The 15,413-nt window shown below is 53.9% G+C and overlaps 1 pseudogene across 1 annotated transcript in view; it reads right to left on the minus strand.

Moving 5' to 3' along the window:
* The window catches only part of LOC308055833 (hydrocephalus-inducing protein homolog), a 76,111-nt pseudogene that overhangs the window by 17,160 nt on the left and 43,538 nt on the right, over positions 1-15,413 (minus strand). Inside the window, exons 18-22 of the transcript XR_013931978.1 lie at positions 7,878-8,116; positions 5,257-5,509; positions 4,011-4,154; positions 2,112-2,255; positions 971-1,284 (exon numbers count right to left, since the gene is read on the minus strand). The product of XR_013931978.1 is annotated as a hydrocephalus-inducing protein homolog (transcript). The remainder of the gene's footprint in view (positions 1-970; positions 1,285-2,111; positions 2,256-4,010; positions 4,155-5,256; positions 5,510-7,877; positions 8,117-15,413) is intronic.

A 15,413-nucleotide genomic window follows, 5' to 3' on the forward strand; every position in this document is an offset into this window, starting at 1 on the left:
CCAGTGCCCAGTCTCCTCTAAGCCAAATTCCAACTCCCTAAACAAAACTGTTTATTTATGATCTCTGTTATTTGCAATAGCAGCACTTCAATGCGCAGTGGTTAACTTTGCTCGGTTTCCCAGGGCATTATGAAAAAAACAGTTGCTAGTGTCATTAAAACCGCCCAGACTAGGCTTCTGTACTACGCAGAGAGGCCACAGCGGGAGGAACTGCTAGAAATGTGTTTATAGATGTGCTGCAGCACCACTGCAAGAGTGCTCTTGGGCTTGGAAACCACTGACCAGGGCTGGATGCCCTGCCTCCCAAGGATGCTCAGACAAGCGCTCCCACCGACACCTGCAGCTGGACCTACAGCCCCAGCAGGATCTGCCGTTTTGGTGAAAAATGCTGAATCAACTGCACATCGCATTCACAAAACAGCTAACAGACAAAAACTCCCTTCTCCAGGGTGGTGTTTGCCTCAGGCCACCAGGGTCTGCAAGCACAGCTCTCCACAGCAGCTTTCCTTCCCGGGGAACCAGTACGGGGGCTACAGCAAAGCAGCAGCAAGGGACCGGGGCAGCAGCAGGTCCTTCTGGTGGCAGCGCCTATGTAGGCTCTTAGGATGAAATGACAACGTACAGGGTCGGCAGGGATGGAAAACCGGTGATGTTACCGTCCACCTGCCTAAGCGTGGCTTTGTAGCTCCAGAGGCACAGCAGGACTCCAGGGTATGGGCTAAGCAAAAAGCGTTAGTAGTGTCATACAGCCCCAGCTCGGCTGGAGAACATGGTCTCCCCCCCAGCGTCCAGCCGGCGGAGATCACCTTTTCCCTGAGCATCTAACCTGACCACGGCTGGCAGGTGTTATTCCCACCAGGGAGAGCTGACAGCTGCTTGCCAGATCCCAGGCAAACAGCCTGGGTCTTCGCCAGGTACAGACAGGACACTAGGAAGAAGAGCTTCAAGGAGAGGGCAACGGTGCACATACCTCAGCTGGCTCGCGTGGCCGCCCGTCAGGAACGACCAGTGGTACCGGACGAGAAGCGGGCTGCAGTTGGTCATCTCAATGTAACGCTCCACCTCAGTGTCATTCAAGATGCACCCAAAGTCCACAGCCATAGTCTGGAACTGGAGATTGGGGAAGAAAACTTCTCCCCGAACAGTGACCTGCTCCTCGCGAGGATGCTCGAGCAGCTGTATCTTCAGAGCCTTCTCTGCCACCCAGCTATTCAGATGCTCCTCGTGAGCAGGGTTAAATCCGATGGAGAAATGACGTTCCTCCCCTACCTCCAGCTTCATTGGCTGCAAGGAGATTAAAAAGATCAAACACCAGCGTAATGAAGTCCAAGGCTGGATAGCATGGAACATGTCAATGTCTTAAAGCATGACCTCAGCGTGGGCTTCTCAGCCCACCCTGCACGTTCTTTACAGCGAGTGCCTGACTGCAAGCACCACGCTCTCGTCAGACTATTGCAGGCTCACATTTCTGTGCTTTCCATCGGTACCAGGGGGAAATAGATATTGTCCTACTGAATTCCGGACCCACAGAGGCTCTGTGCTAAACACACAGCCGAACCAGCACTCCGGCAAGCCAGGGCTGCTGCCCTGACTCCAGAGAAACTCCTTTATCCTCACAGCACAAGTGCACCGGCACGGCAGCCTCAGCCTCGCAGGGGCCAGTCACCGGCACAGCACAGGAACGGTGCCCGCACCTCCACCAGCACGTGTCCAGCAGAGCCCACATCCACCACCTTCCACCACCGACAGGGCAGGTGCCAGGCGACAGCGGGAGGAGCATCCTCAGCCTTCCCGAAGGCAGAGCTGCCCTCACAGAGAGCAAGCTGCTCTTGAGGTTGGCTGAGGACGGCTGCTGCAAGTCCCAGGAGATACCTTTACTCCATGGCTTGCCCAGCCCTAGGTGCCTGCTCCCTTCTCCTCATGGCTTTGAGCCACGAAGTATCTTCCCAACTCGGGTATTTTTGTTTCTTCCAGCAGCTCGCTTCAGATCTGATTGAGTTGGGGCCAGGCTACTGCTGACTCTGCAGAAGACACTGCCAGAGGACTTCCCAACAGGAACGCACCGCCACATCCCTCCTCCTCAAAGCCCACCGCGGGAAGGTCCTGCTCACTTGGACATCTGCAGGGAGGGGCTGCTGGGCCGCATCACAGACTCTGAAGGGTTGATCTAAGGCCAGGACGACGCTCAGCGGCAGGGAGGACATGTTTTTTAAAGAAAGAGGCTTATGCTGTAGGCTGAGGACGTCACTGGGTAGCTACAGAAAGAGGAGACAAGAAAAAAACAACCTGAAGTGGCCACGCACCTCCCTTCCCTTCCGACGCATTTCAGAGTTTTCAACCCCAAAATTGCACACATCTCTTAGTCACTGTCTGTATTAGTTTCTACCCTTCTACAAGGTTTTTCTTTCAGAACGTCAGGTGCTTTTCACGTTTAGAAACCACAGCATCCCCCAGGGGGCAGGGAAACAGTCTCACATACAGACGAGGGAACAGCACCTTGAGAGGAGGCAGCTGCTTGACCAAGGTCAAAAGCAGAAAGTGAACCCAGAGCGCTTGTCTCCAGTTTACTCTCTCTTGGGCAGAATGGCACAAGACGATTTTCACCCCCAGTCATTTTGTACAGCCTTAGTGGCTCCAGGAGCCTCATAAAAGCAGGGATGCTAGTCAGAAGAGAAAAGCAAGCAGGATTTGGCCTGGAGCAGAGAGCCTGCAGTAGCCTAAGGTTAGCTTGGAACATTTACACGCACAAACAGCCAGCTAGAAACCTCAACGGTCTGGTTGCAACGTGTGTCCTGCTTTCCCTGCTCCAGTGACAAAGTGTCTGTAGCCTCACAGTTAAGCTCAGCCTAAGCTATTTCTTTCTGGTTATGCATCGCTCTGGCCTTCCTGCAGGGTTCACATCAACTAGGCAGCGGTTGGGAAACTAGTTCTGGATGTATCGATATCCAACAGCTGCAGGGTCATAGCACTCGATAAACTAGAGCACAGGGCATCAAGCAGAACACAGGCAGACATCAGGAACAGCTGAAAAGCTTCTCATTAAGTGTGAACCACCCGCTCACAGGATTTTGTGCTTCTCTGGAAGCCTGGGAACCAGAGGAGAGGCCTGAAAATACAGAAACTAAATAATGAACCATCTTCTCTGTTTCAGATACCGCGTGGGAGAGGGAAAGATGATGGAGGAGTCAGGACCCAGAGACTAAAGGGCTCCTGTTTTGCATCGGTGTTGTCATCACTGCAGCTGAGGGATGACTGCAGGTCCTTTGAAGGAGGTGAGGCTGAGGGAAACGCAAAGAGCTAGCATCCATGCCAAGAGCAGGGAAGGCAGAGAGAGACAAAAGATGACAGTTTTCCTTCACCAGCCTGAGGAATTGGCAGGAAGCTCCATTCTTCTCAGCTTCCCTGCAGGATCGGTGTTCAGACATCCCCATGCCTTGGAGGAGCCTCAGAAACCTCCCTTCATCTTGACTACACAAATGCGTGTCTCTCTGCAAGTGGCTACGATCCCCCCTCAGTGCAGCAGCTGCAATCTCAGCGTTACTTCGCTGAAGTCAGAAAACCATCTCATCGCTAAGAACATCCTCACTTACTTCACAAAGCACCTCAGGAAGGGTGAGGAGGGGTTTAGCATCGCTCAGCTGCAGCGATCGGCTCTCCCCCCGGCAGCCCCAGCGCACAAGGCGGCTGTGCAACGGCCACGCTGCGCTCGCGGGTCCCACTGCCTCACCTGTGCCCTTGGCGCAGCAGCTCCATCCTGCCTCCACCTCGAGAAGGGCAGAGCTGTGACTGTCCCCGACCCCAGGGCAGCAAAATCACCATCTCGGCGGTAGAACCATCTCGTGGTAACGGCCAAAGCTTGCTCTGGCTCGAATCGATAGCCAAAGCCCCGTGGACTTGGGGAAGCGGTTTAACCGTCCCCACCCCCCCCGTGTTTAACAGGCACGCACACCCTGCAGGCTTTCGGCCATCAGCCACGCTCTTCAATGCCAGGATGCGATCCTGAGACTTACCTTCTCCACACGGAATGCGATTTCTCTGGTAGACACTTGCAGAACGGGATCAACGAACTCACACGTGACGTCCATCTGCATTACCTGTGCCTTCCCCGCCTTGCTCCCCACCACGGTGTGACACAGCAGCCGCTCCTTCACCACCTGCATGCAAGAGTCACGCGTCACCCAAGCAGGTGCTGGCAGGGCATCCACAAAACACGCTGCAGTTGCTAGCCACCCAACCACGGACCCTATTCCTGCCGCAACTTACAGCCACTGCCCTCCTCAATAGCCCCCTCCTCTTGTTATGCTGCATCCTATTTATGAGGGCACTCAGCTAGGTGAGCGATCAAGCCTTCTGCAAGCTGCCACTGAGGCAACCCTTGCAAGCACCTTTCAGATCATTAGGAACAGCAGGAGCTTCATGAAGATTCATTCCACATTTGCTTAAAGACCTGGGCCCAGCGGTCCCAGAGCCAAGGAACGTACACCAGGGTTAGCTGGCAGCTCCTCTGCAGAGTGGGATTTCCCCTGGCCTGGAAAGAAGGGCCCGGGGGGGAGAACACCCCGTGACCCTGCTGAGCTGCCACCCAAGGGTGCTGCCAGACCCGGCTGCCCTTGGGACACCAAGGCTGGCTGAGAGTCTGGGGTGAGCTGGTATGGAAATACCGACAACAAGTCAAGCTGTCAATTATAACGGTCCCTGGGAACACTTTCCCACGTGGATGAACGTCACTCTGACCATCAGGGCTGGCACGCACTGTTTTTCTCCTCCAGGACTCAGCGCTAGACAAGCCTCTGCCCATGTTTGTCTGCAGAGGAAAAATGATGCTGCTCTCAGACTCTCCCTCTCTTCACAGGTTTAGTGCTTGGGTTTTTTTAACTCACTCTTTTCACCAGATCTATGACCTCACATGTTTTCATTTATTTACAGCCTCTGCTCCTAGCCTAAGTGTAACTTATTTTCTCCGCCCTTCCTTTCTGCCTCAGCACACAACACCCTGTAACCTGCCCTCTGCTTCTGAAGCAGCAACATTCCCTTCAGCCAGCATTTTGGTACCAGCGAGCTGGGTTTATGGTGACTATGGAAACACTGATGGTGGCCAGCAAGGAAAGCAGCCGGTGCTGCCACGGTAACTTGTGGCATTAAAACAGTTTCTGGAAAGCGCTTGCTCCTTTTCCCAAGGCAAATGTCAAGGTGTCGGAAGAAGCCCCAGCGGAGGTGACCTGGTGGGGAGGGCGCAGCCCTCGTGGGGCAACTCACCTGGGGAGTGCTGGAGGAGCCTTCCAGCACCATCTCCACAGTCTTGCCCGGCATCAGCTCTGTCCTCAGTGGTTGAAGCTTAAACACAGGGCAGGCAGGTTTGGGGCTCTGGAAGGAATCTGTGCCCTTGGTGTTACTGATGGCACGGAGACGGTCACGATGGCTGAACATGGGGAAGCCTTCTGTTGACCAACACAGCTGGTGGGTGCGTCCTCTGTTTGTCACCTTGAAATGGTAACAGCAGCGATCAAAGCTAGAAGAGAAGAAGAGATGGAAAACGTTATGGGGGCTGCTATTTCCCAGTGGTCACCCAGCTTCAGCACCCCAATGGCGTTATCTGACCGCACGCTCAGCAGTAAAACCACCTCTGAAAAGGCTGACCTAGCTCGAAGCTTCAGCCAAAGCCAGACCTCGGCTGGCCCTAAGTTCAGCAGCCAGCAGCTGGTCAGTTTGTGTACAGCAAGGAAAAGCTTCGCAAAGATCCGTCACCTCAGGTACTCGTGAGCAGAGCATCACCCTTTGGTGCTCAGCACTCAGAGGGTTTTCCCAAGGTGCGTCCTGCAGGTCTCCCTGCACCAGGCACGAAGCTGGTCTGACCTGGCTACAGGTGGGTGGACGAGCAGCTCTGCTGCCATTTCACTTGCTCCTGGGGAGCTGCTGCCTCAGGTGGCTTCCTCTGAAGATGCTACTGGGGAGCTGGCAGGGTGCAGAGACTCATCTGGAGATCTGGGCACCAGTTATCCCACCGCCGGGGCCCATCTTACCCCCACCCCCACTCCCCCATCTCTTAGGGAGCATCCAGCTCTCCCTGCCCCCAACGCATCAGCTGAACAGGGCAGCTGGTTTTGTGTCTTAGGAAGGTAAATGCACTGTGAGAACGCAGGATCAGCATAAGCTTCCCCCAAGACAAACACAGCAACAAGACCCGGTCTACCAGCTGAGGGAATGGAGTGACAACAAGAGATTGATCACTACAGCTAGATATAAACCGAAACGAATATTCAATGAAAATTGGTTCCATTATGTAAAGAAACACTAACTGCAGGCCAGCGTGGAATAATTATTCTACCCTCTATAAATCTGAGCACCACCAGGAACAGAATTGTTCCTACAACAATTATTGGGTTTTTGAAAGGTACAGAACACGTGGCTTGCAAAATGCACGTCTGCCACAAGCAGCTAAACACCAACACAGAAGTGACAGATTAGAACAAACGAGTCTTTGAAACACACTTTACAAATGATGTGTACAAGGCTTAGTATGAACCGGTTTTCTGTTGTGGACAGCGGCAGATGAAGGCTGGGGGAAGCTCTGGGTAGGTGCCTGATTTGTGGCTCTGGGAAAGCCCACCTCATCTGGGATGTCACCTGGGTCCCCCCAGCTCACCTGGCGGCAGCTCTGCACCCGCTGCCAACGGCGGCTCCCAACTAGCTTGCAGGCAAAGACACGAAGGGGGGCAGAGGACAATGACACCAATCCCACCCACGCTCTCCCCTCCACTGTGCAGCCCATCTGTGGCTGCACAGAGCACAGGGCACGCTGGCCAAGTGCCAATCTCCCTGTAACGTCCCTGCTTACCTGGGGGGCTTGTGGGTGCATATTTAACACACCCCAACGCCCCACCCCACCCCACTAATCTAGCCTAAATGCTTAAGGCAGCATCAACCTCCTCTTTCTAGCCCAAAATGTAGGTATCGGAGCACTGTGGAGCCTCTTTGCAGCCAGCAAAAGGAACAGGCACTTGGAGAAGAGTATTATTCTCGTCCCAAGAGGACTCCGACAGCAACAGCGCTTTGAAAAGGCTTATTTTTTCTCCCATTTATAAGAATGTAGCCAGTTTCAGACACACACACTAGGATCCGTGAATGCCCCCTTCCGAGCTAAGCTCTTTCAGGTAGCACATGCAATTTATCCCACCCAACCTCAGCCAACTTCTCCTCTTCTCCCGCTCAGAGCTGCTCCTGCAGGCACCCTCGCTCGCTTCTGCCTCGGGCTGCTGCCGCCGCAGTGCTGGCAGACCGCAAGGAACGCGGGCAGGGGAAACGAGGGAAGAGCGAGCGCCTCTAATAAAGAGCGGCCCAGCAGGGGAACCGGGGAAGACGAGCAGACTGATGGATGATACAGGGCAAAGAAACTCTGCAGCTCCTCCAGGACTCCCAGGCAGAAGGGAAATAAACCAGCACCATTAATTCAGTCGAGGAGTTGCTAACAAGCTACCGCCAAGGTTTTCCACTCTTGCGAGAGAATAGCCCATAGCGAGTGGAAAGGTAAGCAACGTTATTGCAAACAGAAATATGTTTATACTTGTAATGTAGCATTTTCCAGCAGGAGGCTTCTGGGACCTGCTGTTTTCCTCCAGCTCATTCTTTGATAAAGTACAGAAATAAATATATTCCAACTAAAAACAAATCGGGGACAATCTAGCAACTGGTTTCCATTTTGGTGGTTTCTGAGGGTATCTAACAACTTTCAAACGGCCATAGAACACTCCTAAAGGAGTTCCTGTGGCTTCGGTGAAGCAGAGCCAGGACCTCGAGCACTGAAGAACAACTAGCCTGAAGGACTACAGCAAAACTCCTTGCCGAGCCCACGTGGGAAGCGGGAGCCGAGAGATCCCTACCTGAAGTGGAGGCCCAAGTTGAGCTCTGGAGCAATGGGTTTGTCGGTGACAATCGTTGTGCCCGTGCCAACAGCCTGGACAGGGATGACGTAGGTGTGGCTGTTCTCTATGGACACCTTCACCTCATCCTCAAATCTCTCGGTGTCGTCCAAGTTTGCTATGATGGCCACAGACACCTCGCTCTCGGGGGGGATCACTCCTTTACTGGGTTCAATCCTCCAGCGCGAGCGTTTGCCAGCCTGTAAGATGAGCCAAACAGTAACTTAGGATGGAAACCATGGACCCTGGTCTCCTGCGGGATGCAGAAAAAGGATTAAAGACATGAGGGTAAAAACCATGAAGGCTTCCTTTCCCCAACTCGGAGCTACAGTGCCTGGAAACAGCACCCGTGCAGGAGCTCATACAACCTCTATTTTACCCTCCCTTAACAGACTCACTTTGTTAACCCAGCTCTGTCTGACCCAAGGGATGCTCACCCTCAGGAGAATGCTATTGTCCCTCCAGCCTCCCTCTTGGAGGGCACACCCAGGGAAGCCACTTGATATCTCCTGGCTTCCCGACAACGGCGGCCGGCTCTGCCGTAAAGGCTCCAGGCCAGAGGAAGCCAGGACTGCTCCAGTCCCCCCGCAGCAGCCACACGGCTGGGGGATACTGCTGAGACCCCAAAGAATAACTTTGCAAAAGCGGTTGATAAAACCCCAAAGTCTTCTTTCCCAAGAGTCAGGCTTCTCAACAGCCCCTCAAGGGCTGCAGCCCTCTGTTCCCACGGATCATCACCTGCAGTGAGGTGCCCCAAGGCCCTCTGCTTTGGCAAAGTCAGCTCTAAGTGTTTATAGCAGGGCAGCGAAACAAGAAGCAGAAAGAAACCCACAAGACATGTGCCCTGTGGGCACGGCCTGGGCTTCCCAAGCACTCTTTTCCTCTGGTTCCTCACGGGCCTCCCTCTACGGATGGGGCAACAGAGGTGCTGGACCCCTCCAGCCCACCTAAAGCCACATTCACAAGGAGCAAGCTCGCAGAAGGGAAATGCACGCAGTGCTCCCGGGCCAGCGGGAAATGCACTGGGATGCAGACACGTGGCTTTCAGGTGTCCATCACAGCATCAGTGCTACATGCATCACAGTTCAGCGCTGTGTTTGGGATGGCAGGCACCACTCATCCAAAACTCTACAGTACTGTCGAGAAGAGGGTTACTTTCCTTTTCTTTTTCTTTTTTTTTTCCTTTAAATAGAAAACAACGGTGTGCTCAGAGGCCTGACATGATAAAAGCAAGTGCTCGATCCAGGTGAAGTTAGCTCGAGTTTCCGCCCGTCAGGCTGGCAGCTCTGAGCTCTAACAGGACACCAGCCAGCCCAAGGGAGAAGAGCAGCAGAAAACCAAGCAGCACTTTGAAGTCACAGAAACATTTAAAATAACACCCCAAAATGACCTCTGCTGACAAGGTGAAGGCTAGCTGGAGGCCAGGGAAGCGATAACTTGCTGAGCATTCAGGGTCCCAGCAGCAAGCGTAGGTGCTCCAGCTACGCTAACTCCTTAGGCTGGCTGTGCCCTCCATGTAGAGCAGGTCAGGGCTGCATGCCTGCATCCCGTAACAGAGCGTGCCAAAGGCATCAAAACGATTCCGGGCACCAGCAACACTTATACACTCAGCTCCATTTCATTTGTCCTCTAGGGCTTCAAAAAAAGAGTCTTGAAAAAAATTTTAAAAAAAGCAAGATGAGACTGGGATGGAGGCAGGTGGCTGCCACGGGGTAAACACTGGGGCCTCACTGACCACGGAGGATTCCCACCAACCCTCCCCTGTGGTCCCTGCAGCTGGTCGCTGGCCTCAGAGGCATCGGCTGCGCTGCCGCCAGCCAAGGGCTACCCAGCCAGCTCATTCACACCGAGCCAGTGGGCGTCAGGTTTTCACTGACGTTAATGTACAACTTCTCCTCCGATTCACGCTGACACGGGGTAGCTTGCTTGAAAAGGAGACCCGATAGCGCTGCTCCAGAGGTGAATCTGCAAATCTGCTATCTGACAAAGCTCATTTATCACAGCTTGGCAACAAGCCGGGCAGGAAATTGTACCCAAGGAACTATTACTGAGGAATAATGACAGGCTGTCTCGATGGAGCCAGACTCGCAGTGTCCCGGGGTGACCCAGCGCAGACCCACCGTGCCCTGCCAGGCCAACAGCCCACTCCGGAGGAGCACGATTTGCATCGCGTCCTCATCCTTTCTGTTAGCATCTGGTGTGGGTCCCAGGGGCAGCACAGTGCACCACTGAACAGGAGACCTGCCAGGACCAAAAGGCTCTGCCGGACCAGCTCCGCTCAGGTTTTTAGGTCAGCTTCTGCCTACACCGGTCCAGGCTGTGTCCCAGAGACAAGAAATCCCTTGGGAACACGCTAAAAGCATCCATCCCCCTGCTCTGAAGGCCAAAATCTAACTTCTGACAAGATCCCTGCTCCTCGCTTAGGCTTGAATGCTCCAGAACACGATGCAATAGCTGCACGTGCTGGGCAGACAAAGACAGCGGCTATTTCTGTCCCTGCAGGAGCTTGTACCACTGGACGCCAGAGTCAGAGCGCCAGGCAAGGGCTGGCATCAACCGCTTCGAGAAGCTCAGCGCTGAGATCGTTAGCTTCTCCTGGGACAGATTTCATTGGGAATAAGAGCTGCCAACGTTTGCTTCTAGCGGGCATCAGCGCGCATCAGAGACGGACGGCTGGATGGCTGCCCCAAGGGATGGCTGAGGAGCCACCACGCTGCCCTCTGCAAGTTACTTTGAGCCCGTTAAGTGAAGTCATCTGGTCATTCCGGCCTTGCACGAGTGAAAGAAGCAGCAGAACTCAACATGAAAAATGCAGCTGTACTTTACCAAGCCATAGCTCTGGCGAGAGAGTGCTCACACCTCGTCAGGCGGATCCACCGACCCCGGTGGGGGTCACGCACGAAGGGGAAATAACCCCCCGCCACATCAGCTGCGCACGGAGCCTTGTCCCAGGGGCTTTAGCTGTCCTAAGGGGCGGGAGCCTGTGCTCTTCATAGCAGAGTGACTCCTCACCCGCACAAACTGCCAGTGGCAGAAAGAGCCCAGAAGCACCCTAAGGCCCACAGGGTGGGGATCAGAGCACAAGGCTGGCCGGATGCTCCCACCAGCCACCAGCCTCCTCCTGGCACCTCGGCACCAGCATCTCCTCGGCAAAATCAGGGGGACCGCTTTGGTTGAGCCTCTGCCCCAGAGCACCAGCAAGGAGATGTTTTGTGAAATCGAGGCAGAGCCTCTAAAGCCAGTGAAAAAAAAAAAAAAAGAAGAAAAAAAAAAGAATTAAAGTGTGGCACTCACTGCCACCAACAACGGAGCCCAATTTGCCACACTTGCTTCAGCTAACAGCAGCTGCTGAGTGAGCCAACGAAGCTTGTCTCCATTTGTGTCCCCTGGCCATTGCTCAGCCCTCCAGGTCCCATCTGCCCTCCCCGCTGGGCTGGGGAGACCAGTGCCACCACTCTGCACATTGGGGCTCTCCAGCCAGGACACAGACACGGCTTGGCCAGCTGCTGCCAAGCACAGGATTGAACAACCAAAATCTTCCTGCTTTTCCCTCGGGAAGAGAGCTCAGCTGAGTCACTCTGGCCTGTAGCAGCGTAACTGCTTTGAAGACTTCTACCCTTCTTGAACCCTGTTGGCCAGCGGGTGCAGCACAACGTGACAAGTTCCCTTTTCCTAGATGAGCAGAGTAACAATTTCTTCCATTACTGAAACACAGCAATTTTGGCAGACCATGAACCCATAGAAGATACCGGATGCCATAAAATCCAAACTCTTCCCTAAGGCCAGGTTTCAGGCACCTTTTCCAAGGTCTCCTCCAAACCTTTGCTCCCCCTTTTAAGGCCCACGTGCCCTGGACCTAAGCCTGAGTGACACTGGGAGGGACACAGCCTTCTACCTTCCTTGGCTTTTGGTACAACCCCTCACCAGCATGAGATTGGACGCTCCCAGCCACGAGCCATGTTCACGACTGATGCTGTGTGTTTCCAGGCCCTGTCAGCTACAACAAAGGGCTCCGGCAAAACCAAACTGGGTGGAAATGCACAAACTGGTACTGCTGTATAAGCAAAACACAGCCTTTAAACCCAAACCAAGGGTTTCATTCTAAAGGTGAGCTTTTGGAGCACCATGAAGCTCTGGTGGGACAGCTCAGGAAAGAGTTAAGCCTATCCATCTTCAAAACTTCTGCTCACCTTGGAAGAGGCCACATATGCAGGGCTAGCACTGCCCGTACCCTGGAAAGTTAATTTAACCCTAATTTCTAAACAGCACTGCAGATATCATGAGAAGGGCGCAGCACTGTCTGCCTCTGTCTCACTATGAGCAAACACTGACAGGCTGGCTAATTATTCAGCTGCTTTGGGGGCGGGGGGAGTGATTTACAGTAGATTTGAAAACCACCCTCTTGCTGATTAAGTCTGCTCCGACTTCAGCGAGAGTAGTTCGGGAGAACTGCAGACAATGCTGATGTGCTCTTCAAAGCCTTCACTGCCCGCAGCCTGCACGATTTGCTCAGAGAGCAGCAGAATCGCCCGTCAGCCAGACCCAGAAACAGAGTCACTAAAGCAGCATCGGCACCGTTTGGAAGTTTATCTCCGTGTTTTGCGGTCTTTCCATATGGCCATTGCATTAATAAAAGCAATGTCATCAAAAGCTTGAGGGAATAAGCAATGAAATTAGTAAATGAAACAAATCCTGCACTACAGGGGAGCAGAGAGTATGGGAACTGTGTGTTCTGCCCTTGCTTACACCGCACCTGACCAACAGCCTTTATACGCTGCCTGAAAAATCCATGGAGTTATCCACAGCGAATACCAGTGACAAGATAACCAGGTACAGCTTTTTTTTAAAAAAACAAAACCAACCAACCAAATCTTGGTCTAAGTTGAATGTGACAGCAGCGCATCCCTGGGAACGCAGAAGGGGATCTGCACTGAGCCACCAGGCACCCTCCTGAAGACAACCCAGCTGGCTGTACAAGCACTGCTGGAAACCAGGCAGCAGTGAGCTTCACCTGGAGCACAGGGCTCTGGATCAGGGAGCTCAGGGCTCAGGCTGAAGGAGACAGGACCCCGCATTACGACTGTCATGAGACGAGGAAACCCCAAGGAAGGTTTTCTGTCTCCTCCTTGTTACAAGGCGCTGGGAAACCATTTGCCACCCTGCGGTAGCACATAACAGACCCAGCACGGGGGTTATGCAGGCAGAAGAAAGCTGCCACTGATTAAGAAAAATTACACCCTAGGCCTGTCTTTTCTTTCCTGATCACAGAGACGTGATACGCAGCTGCCTTCTGTGATGCCAAGAGATGACAACCTTAGCAGTCACACAAAAGATCCCTGAGAAGACAGCATGACAAAGAACAAGTAGGAAATGATCTAAGAACGATGCTTTTTCCTTTCTGCAGGGAGAGCAAACACTTCCATCAGGCCATAACAAGCCTTTGGCACTTGTCAATACTGCAAAAATCAGACACTTCAGAAGGCAGGAAAAGAAAATGACAGCGGAGCAAGGAGGAGAAACAGCCACTTTTGTCAGCAGGTTACATCAACCCCCAGCTAAGCTGCAACAGCTCCTTCATGTTGACCCATTGCTCCAGTCATTTTTACCCAAGACAGACACAAATCCCCCCCTCGCTGGATCCAGAGGATTCCCTAACAGGCTGGGCTGCCTGGCAGCTGGGAAAGCAATCTGACAGGGAAAAGCACACCCGACAGACACAGGATTCGCTGGGTGAGCACAGGACGACACACTGGTCCCAAGGGTCGCAGATCTGCAGACACCCTGGCAAGCAGGGATAAGCCAACCGAGGACGCAGGTATGCAGTCCCTACACCCCTCTTCCCACCCAAAAAGCCCCATCTCAACACACAGATTTGGCGGGTTTTTATTTATTTTCTTCTGGTGGCAGAGATGCTCCCTGCTGCTCCCTGCAACTGAGAACAGAACAGACACAACTCACCCAGCAGAGAGGAGAGGGGTACAGGGAAGCTGGTGCCTGAGGGGAACTGCAAGTAATTCCTGAAGTCACTATCCCAAAGTGAAGTTCACCACAAATCATCCTGGCTTGCTCAGGTAATGCTCTTGTCTCCCCCAAAGCGAGCAGCAAGCTTGCCTTAACAGGAAGAGCAATGTACGCTCGACGGTTAAGAGTACCATCGAGGTGGCAGCACGGCCATCTGCATTACAGCATTTTCCTTTTCTGTTTCAAACAAGACACCAGCCTTTCGTTTGCCCTGTTGCTGCCCCTTCAATTAACCTCATTCAGTTTGTCAAGCTGCCGGTCAGTGCGCATAACATTCCCGATGCAACGCTCCTGTGAAAATTTCAGTCAATAACTCGCTCTTTCGAGTGGAGACCATGATCTCTGAGCCTCACAGCCACCGTTTGCAGATTGGCCAACAAATGGGAGACAGGGAAATGACGGCTCACCACCCTGCAGCAACCTCCAAGCAGGAATCAGAGCAGCGGCTTTGGCGCTTTACAGGACACAAGGCTTGGGTTCAGGGACACGGGGGAATGAAGGATGCCCGTGTCACCCATCAGCAGGGCTAAGGCACAGCCCAGCCTGCTCCGCTCTCAGATGGACACGTGTGCGTCACCCTGACACCCGACTGCATCTCGGGCTTTATCTCCACAATTATTCAGTCCCCTCTGCTTCCCGTCAAGGAGCTGCCAGGCAGTGTAAGGCAGCCAAGGGCAAAACTTCAACTGGGGCAGCAAAAGAGCAGCAGAGCAGGCAGCTGCTGAGGGCCAGGGCGCAGCTCGGGCACATCTCGCCCACGCCCGCGCTGCTCCCATCAGGCAGCCTCAGCAGCACCGTGCCCACAGTCTGGCTGAAGAGCCCTTGGTGAAGCGGCTGACGGAGCAGGTTCCCAGGACCTGCCTCCTGGCACGTCTCCATGAGAGCAGCAGCTGCCCTGAAAAGCAGAGATGCTCACCATGGGGGAACTCGGCCCCGTGGAGTCAGCAGGGGGGATCACCACACACACACAGAGTAACAGAGCAGCTGGGGCTGGCGAGACCTCTGGAGATCATCTGGTCCAAGCCACTGCTCAAGCGGAGCCCGTCTTTATTGCAGGCAAAGAAACCGTCCCTGAGCCGCCTCGTATTACTGCCCTAGTGATCGATCAGCCCCAGGATTGGCAGGGATGGCGGTGAAGCGCGACAGGCTTTATTGCCCAGTCCCATGGGTTAGGGCCCTGAGGCAACGGAGGGGCAGATGTACCCTGCAAGCCCCCCGGCGACACCGCGAGCTGCCCGGGGAGGAGGGAAGGCATTGCACCGGGGCAGCAGGACCCGAACAGCTCTGCGGGTCACTGCCTGCGACAGGCATGCAAACCCATCATTTCAACACCAGTACCAGCCATCCCTGGTGGCTTGCTCTCGCCACAGATGGCAAGCGGGTTTTCATGGCGGATTCAAAGAAAGCTGCCCTGGGAATGCCTCCCCCACTTGGAGGTTACCTTTGTCCCCCAAACAGCTGGAAAAGCCGCAAGGA

Source organism: Falco punctatus (genome assembly GCF_963210335.1).
Source record: "Falco punctatus genome assembly, chromosome: 20".
Lineage (NCBI taxonomy): Eukaryota > Metazoa > Chordata > Aves > Falconiformes > Falconidae > Falco > Falco punctatus.